The sequence below is a fragment of the Papio anubis genome, chromosome 7 (assembly GCF_008728515.1).
Source record: "Papio anubis isolate 15944 chromosome 7, Panubis1.0, whole genome shotgun sequence".
Taxonomy (NCBI): Eukaryota; Metazoa; Chordata; class Mammalia; order Primates; family Cercopithecidae; genus Papio; species Papio anubis.
Genome location: NC_044982.1, coordinates 1,407,924 through 1,415,794, shown reverse-complemented (window position 1 = coordinate 1,415,794; position 7,871 = coordinate 1,407,924).

Below are 7,871 nucleotides of genomic sequence, written 5' to 3'. Positions count from 1 at the left end.
GTTTTGGACAATGAAGGGCTCTGGAGATGATGGTGGTGAAAGTTGCACACCGTCAATGTTCCTTAACACTACTGAGCTGTTTGCTTAAAAATAGTCAAGATGGCCAGGCGCGGTGGCTCACACCTGTAATCCCAGCACTTTGGGAAGCTGAGGCAGGCAGATTGCTTGAGTTCAGGAGTTGGAGATCAGCCTGAGCAAAATAGCGGGACCCTGTCTCTACAAAAAATTAGCTGGACGTGGTGATACACCTGTGGTCCCAGCTACTTGGGAGGCTGAGGTGGGAAGATCTCTTGAGCCTCGGAGGTCGAGGCTGCAGTGAGCTATGATGTACCGCTGCACTCCAGCCTGGACGACAGAGCAAGACCCATCTTTTTGTTGTTGTTGAGATGGAGTCTCGCTCTGCCGCCCAGGCTGGAGTGCGGTGGCCGGATCTCAGCTCACTGCAAACTCCGCCTCCCGGGTTCACGTCATTCTCCTGCGTCAGCCTCCTGAGTAGCTGGGACTACAGGCACCCATCACCGTGCCCGGCTAATTTTGTTTTGTATTTTTAGTAGAGACGGGGTTTCACCATGTTAGCCAGGATGGTCTCGATCTCCTGACCTTGTGATCCGCCCGCCTCGGCCTCCCAAAGTGCTGGGATTACAGGCGTGAGCCACAGCGCCTGGCCGAGCAAGACCCATCTTAACAAAAAAAAAAAAAAAAAAAAAGATTAAGATGGTAAATGTTATTGCATGTTTGATAAAACACACAAGCACTGTTGGCCACGGTTGGCTCTGGTTAGGGAATGCACTGTTCATTGAATACTTTTAGGTGCTGTTTAAATTTTACCATGGCATGTATTACTCTTTCAATTTAAAAAACTTTAAAAAAGTGGTTACCATGGTAAATTTTATCTTGTATATCTTTTACTACAATAAAAACAAATTGGAAAACTTTGTGAAGTGGCTAGGTACACAAAAGCTGGAGCGTGTGAGTCGACGCCTGCACATGGGGAGGGCCCTGAACCACTGCTCCAGGGGCCTCCCTGATGAGACCCCTGGGGAGCCCATAGGAAAGGTGGAAGGTCCCCCAGGCAGAACCTGGGAGCAGCAGCACAGGTCACTGAGCGATGCGGAGGGGACAGATGTGGCTCTGAGTCCCAGCACAGGTCGCTGAGCGCTGAGCGATGCGGAGGGCACAGATGTGGCTCCGAGCCCCAGCACAGGTCGCTGAGCGATGCGGAGGGCACAGATGTGGCTCTGAGCCGCAGGGCCTGTGGTCAGATGCCTCATGCCTTGGGCCCCACCCTCCTGCTGGAGCTGTGAGCCCTTCCTGCTTGAGCTGTTCCTCTTTAACCTAGGGAAACTCTGGCTTTGTATTTTCAAAGACTCCTCCTCCACCGACCTATTCTCCCTGGGGTAGACAGGAGGGTGCCCACACCTCCCTCCTCCTCCAGCGACCTGTTCTCCCTGGGGTAGACAGGAGGGTGCCCACTCAGCCCTGGCTCCTTCCCCGGGGCACCTCCGAGCCTCCCGGTGGTTCTTGCCGGGCCTCTGCCCTGTCCCGGCCCCTCTGTGCATGCCTAGTCCACCTCCTCTTGCTGGCATAGGTGGGCACTTTGCTTCTCTCTCTTCTATGGCTGGGCACCTGCCATGCCAGCCTCCTCCCCCTGTAAGCCCATCTGCCCCAGGAACGGACCACAAGGTGGAAGGTGATAGCACCCGCCGGCCGCACACAGGCCCTCTGAGACCTGCAGGAGCCAAAAGTGCCTGAGGTGCTGGGCCCGGGTCTTCTCTGCCCACAGCGTGTTCTAAGCCTGTGGACAGTTCGCACTTGGTCTCGTCTCCTCTGTTGGTCTGTTTTGTTCCTGACTGTGGTTCCGGTACTATGAAGAGGGGTGTCATGTGCATGTGCGCATGTGTTCTGGGTGTGCCCCGACACCCCATGGCCCATGGGACACCAGGGCAGCCTGGCTCAAGAGAGGGTCCCTGTCATGGGCTGGGGCAGGTGGGGCTGGGTGGTGGGTGCTTGGGGCAGGGCCTGCGGGTGCTCCCCAGGCTGGCAGGAACAACCCTCACTGGGCAGTGCCTCCGGGGGAGTGGCGTGGTGGGCCTGGTGGCAGCAGGAGGTGTCCAGGATGGGCTCCAGATGCAGCCACAGACTTGGAGGGCAGAGCTCATAAATGACGAGGCTCTGGCCTGGGCCGGGGAGTCTGGCCAAAGGAGAAGACGCAAGTCACTTCCTCTCCCTCAGCCCAGCTCCCAGCCCCCAGTGGAGCTGGGCGAGCAGGGGTGGTTTCTTCCTTCCCCACCTCGGCTGCCAGTGCTGCTTCTCCTGGGCCTTCCAACCCGGCTCCCTCGTCCACCCCCATCTGGCAGTGCCCTTAGGATGGGGGAGGGGTGCCCACTGCCCAAGACCTTTGCGGATGATGCCCTGGTCCTCTGGGCAGCACATCAGCCCATGAAGCATTCTCCACGCTGACCCCACACACCCCTACAGGACTCCTTGGTAGTCTGTAAGACTCCCACACGCCTCAAGGGACTCCTCTTTCAGGCCCCAGCACGCCACCCCACACACCCCAGCAGGACTCCCTAGGCCTGTGCCGACCCCACACACCCCCACAGGACTCTCGGGCCCCACACTGACCCCCACATACCCCCCGTGGGACTCTTGGGCCCCACGCTGACCCCACGCCCTCAAGGACTCTGGGGCCCCACGTCTCTGACACACACCCGGCTGCGGGGACTCTGGGGCCCCACGCTGACCCCACACACCCCCCCAGGACTCTGGGGCCCCATGCTGACCCCCACGTGCCCCTACAGGACTCTAAGACTCCACGCTGACCCTGATGATACCTCCCCTCAAGTGGACTCCTCGGGCCCCACGTTGGTCTCTGCACACACACCTCACAAGGGACTCCTCGGGCCCCACGACCCCCTTCACACGCCACGCTGACTCGCCCCACGCTGACCTCCCCACACCACTGGGACTCTCGGGCCCCACGCTGACCCCCACGCCTCAAGGGACTCTGCTGGCCCCACGCTGACCCCTTCACGACGCCTCTCACAAGGGACTCCTCGGGCTCCCACCTCCTGCCGGCCCAGTAGCATTCCCCAACCACAGCAGGGTCTCCCCAGGACAGAGCAGCCAAACAGGCCCACAGCATGGCTGGGGGCTGCAAGCCTTGCCTGGGGGCGGGGGCTGGGCTGGCCTCACAGTCTTAGGGGAGGCCTTATGGTCCCTTCCTGGGAAGAGGAGGGAGGGTGTGGCAAGGCAGAGGGGGACACATCTGCCCTCCTCTCCGCAGCCCACCCTGGACGTGGGGACTCCGGAAACCACCGCCAGGCACAAAATAGACCTGCCGGACTCAGGCCCACCCAGCCCCTCCTTCTATAGGCCCCAGCCCTGCTCCTGCTGGAACCCGTCTTGTGGACGTGCTGTCACCTGGGGCTGGCTGCTGGACCGAGGCCCCACGTGCCTGGCCTCCAGGCGCCCCTGGGTCTCGAAGGGAAACGGCTCAGCCCAGGGCCCCAGCACCGAGTGAGCCCCAGCCCCCGTGACGGAGCAAGCACACCCGGAAAGCGCTGGCCCAAGGAACAATGGCCTTCGTGTGACAGACCTTCCCTCTGTGAGAGAAAATAGAGCTCAGCAGAATGGCAGCTTCCTGCATTTGTGCCTGCGCCTGAAGGAGCGATTCACGCAGGGACCTCCCACAAAGAGAGCCCCACCCACCCCGCAACCCGGCCAACACCGCCAGGCCCAGTGTCCCAGGGCCCCCACCCCGCGCCCTAGCCAACACCGCCAGGCCCAGTGTCCCAGGGCCCCCACCCCACGCCCCGGCCAACACCACAGGCCCAGTGTCCCAGGGCCCCCACCCCACGCCCCGGTCAACACCGCCAGGCCCAGTGTTCCAGAGCCTCCCCCTCTGCCAGATCCCAGGGCTGGGTCAGGGTCCACTGGCCTTCCAGGGAGCCCCTGCCTTCTTCCTAGGCTTTAGCTCCACACCCAGCAGCCAGAACACAGGCATCAGCACCACTGGTGTGAAGCATGGAGGCTTCCTGAGAAGCCAGGCACAGCGTGCTGCAAGCTTGGGCTCTGAGGGACTGTGGTGAGGGCAGGCTGTGGGTGCTCAGGCAGCAAGGGTGGGGGTGGGAGGGCTGGGCATGGAGCCCACAGTGGCTGGGGAGTGGGAGGTGTCCCTGGACATGGGGAGGCCAGGGAGGGCCACTGTACGGGGCTATGGCTGCAGGTGCCCGGTGCCAGCGGGTCCTGGAAAGCTTGTGCTCCTGAGTGACCCCAGAGACATCCGACCTTCCAGGGGACAGTCCTTCATGGTAGAGGGACCTTGAGGGCACCCCAGCATCCTTCCCTTCTGGAGAAGAGGGGTGGAGGGCAGCGACTCAGTGGGAGGAGATCTGATGAAGGTGCAGGAGTGAGCAGAGGTTCCTGCCAACCGAGGCATGGCTCCTTTGCACTCCCCCAGCTTCCGGGAGAATCTGCCCAGCTCAAAATCATCCCTCTGAGGGCCCAGCCGCCATCAGTCTCTCCCCAGCTCTGTACACAACCTGTGTGTGGTCCCCAAGCCTGAGGAGCTCCTGCTACCATGAGACAGCCTGGAGCCCACCCCCAACCCACTGCCCTTCCTGGGACCACTCGCCTCTCCTGGTCTCTCTTGGGCAGCCTAGGGCCTCTGGTGTTCAGGGTTCTCACCCCCTCCCCTCTTCCTTCCATCACCCAAGCCTCCCCTTAGGAGTCCCTAGCACACAGAGACTAGGACTACCCTGCCCCTGGGGGACACACATGCCCTCCTCTGCCACCAGGTGCAAATGGCTGTGACGAGGCTCTGCGCAGACATCCTGATGCAGGAGCCAGTAGACAACGCCCAGCTGCCCAGTGCTGGCCCCACATCACACTGGCATCGTGCCCAGGCGTCCTCAGCTCTGAGGCTCCTCCCACCCACCACCCAGCCCTCTGATCTGCATCCTTCCCACCACCCCTGCACCGGTCAGGCTCTCCCTGCTCCTGCGCCTCCTTCCCTCTCTATCCTTCACCTGCATTTCCACAGCTGAATTGTGCCTGCAGGGGATCCTGGTGTCCTCTTCTCAGAGGACCTGAGCTCACACAGGAGACTCAGATTCAGGTCCCTGTTCCATTTCCTGGGCTGTGTGCCCTCCAGCTCCTCACGCCAAGGGCTGCCTCCCCACTTCCCTGGTTCATAGGCAGCATGGCATGGCTCCCCAGAGTCCCCCAGTTAGTGCCAGGCCCTTCATAAACACGTGCTGCTGCTTATAGAGTGCCCGCTAAGATCTGGCACCTCCTTTCACCTGCGTGAACTCCCCCAGGAGCCTCACAGGCAGGCAAGACTTGTCCAAGGGACAAGAAGCTGGGCTGGGGTGGCCACTGGCTTGCTCTCATCGAGTTCCCGGGAGGAGCTGTAGGTGGGAATGCTGAAAGCCACGTGCACATGGTCCCCGGGCCCACCACGCCCGTGAGCTGGAGGGTGGGGGCCTCCTCTCTACCAGGGAAGCCTGCCTCCCCATCTCCCATACCCTCTTGCTGACTTCCCTAGAAGCTCTGTCCAAGGAAGTCCGGCAGGAGGAGGGACAGGCCATGTCTGTCTGACAGGGGCAACCTCAGGTGATGATGGTGGTGGCAGCCATGAGGACAGAAAGAGGCAGTGGTGATGGCGGCAGGGACGTCAGCAAGAGGGGGTGCACCACTGGCCCGGTCTGTGGTGACACAGCAGCAGTGGGGCCTGGCTAGCCGCCTCCCGACCCCACCTGCCAGCTGCCTCTTGCAGCAGGAAATTGATTTCCGGCTTGCCAGACTCTCCTCTCGAAGCTCCTGCATCCCCCCCAAGCCGTTCACATTAAGTTCTGCTGTTTGAAATCCCCGTGGTGGCTTCCGTTAGCTGACTGAGTTGGCCTGAGTCAGAGCCAGGACTTTGCTGGGAAGGCACCCAGGGGGGTCTCAGAAAAAGGAACTGCGGGAGACCCCAGGGCACATGGTGGGAAGTGAGCAGCGGCTGTGGCCATCCTACTCCAGCTGGCTCGGTGGCCTTGAGTGCCATGGGGAGCTCTGGTGGGCGCTGGTGGGCTGTGACACTGGCACCAGCTCTCCACTCCCACCAGCTCCCAGAGACCCAGCCCCAACTACGGGTGAGCTTACAGCCGATGGCCAATCAGGGTGCTGTGCTGGGCTAACCTATGGGGCCTGGTGAATGGGCAGTGTGGAGCACAGGGGAGAGGGGACGTGGGGGTGCAAACGGCTTCATTTGGTCAGGAGTGCCACAGAGCTCCCGGGAAGGAGGGATGAACCCTGGCCGCGCCAGCTCCCTCACTCCCCTCCCAGGTCTCAGCCCCTCTTCCCAGCCCACAGTCCTGGGTGGGCTCTTCTGCATGGGAGGCCGCGGGCGCTGGGTTTTCACGACCCTGAAACTTGAGCCTGCCCTCGCTCTCTCAGAGCCTGTCAACCAGCAGGGAGCAGAGGAAGACAGAAGAACTGGGAGGGGCACCCTCTGTCTCAGGGTCTTCCTCCTCCTCCCTCCGCCCGCCCCCCGCGCGGCAGGGTCTGGAGTCGGGATCCCCGCCCTCACGGTGCCTCCCCTGGAGGGGACATCCCGCGCCTGCACCCGCCCTGCAGACCGCACACGGAGCCCCAGCCTCACTCCCCACCCCCAGGAGCCCCGAGCCAGGTCTGCCGTCGCCTCTGACCCCAGGCTGGGCCGGCCTCCTCGTCTGGGCCTCGGCTCGGAGGGTTTCCTGCCCGCCTGCTCCTAGCCCGGCAGGAAGTGGACACCTCAGAACAAAGGGGCCGGCGGACAATGGCCATTGAATTGGGCCGGGGCGCTCGCGCAGGGACAGGCCGCCAGCTGCCCTCGCTGATAAGACCCTCCCCGCGGCGCCCAGCGCGGGGGCGGACGCCCGGCTCGGCCTTCCCTCCTCCGCAGCCCGGGCCTCCGCAGGTGCGGCCGGGACTCGGGACCGCGGGCTGCGAGTGGGAGGCTCAGCCGCGGCCTCAGGGGGCCGTGCCCGCCCCGCTGGGGGCGAACGAGGAGCCAGTGCCCGGCACCAACCCCAGGCGCGCGCCGGGGAGCCACCCTAGCACCTGCCCCCGACCCCGCCCCGCGGTCTGACCCCCCTGAGATCGGGCCCCGCCCCTACCGCGCCCGACGAACTGAACCTCCTGGGATCTGGCCCTGCCCCTTGCACCTGCCCCTGCCCCAGATCTGAACCCTTAGGATACAGCGGGTCCCGCAGTCTGGGCCCTCTGTGATCTGACCCCGCCCCTGCACCTGACCCCGGCCTGGGCTCTGGGGGTCCGGCCCAAGCCCCGGGCAGGCGGGGGCGGGGGGTGGTGGGTGTGGGGGGTGTGGGGGCCAGACTCCACCCGGCTGTCTGAGAGCCTGGCCTGTGCACGCCAAGGAAGCCGCGCTTTTAAGAGGGTGTGATATTGGATATTTCCCCAAAATGCACCAGACATCATGACACTGGAGAGCCTCAGGGCTTGGCTGCGTTTGCTTGTTTCCTTCGCATTGTTTTGGACAGAATGACAGCCGGGGAGGGCTGGCCACGTGGCTGCAGCATCTCCTGGCTTTCTGCAGGGTCCAGTCACTTGCTGTCCCCAGGGGCAGCCTGGGCCTCACGCCTGTGTATACTGCAAGGGGACACAGCTTGGGGGGAGGGTCTGCTCCGAGGACTATCCTCCCCAGCTGGGCCTCAGGGCAGGGCCATTGGGAGAGAGAGGCCACATTCCTCTCCCCCCCGCCCTGCCCCGAATCTGCAGGACTGTCCGACAGCCTCTGAGGCCTCAAGGGTCATGTTTCCGGAAGATTCTACCTCCACCCGAGGCCTGGGGCAGCTCTGTGTTTGCAGAGGCTGGACCTAGGACCG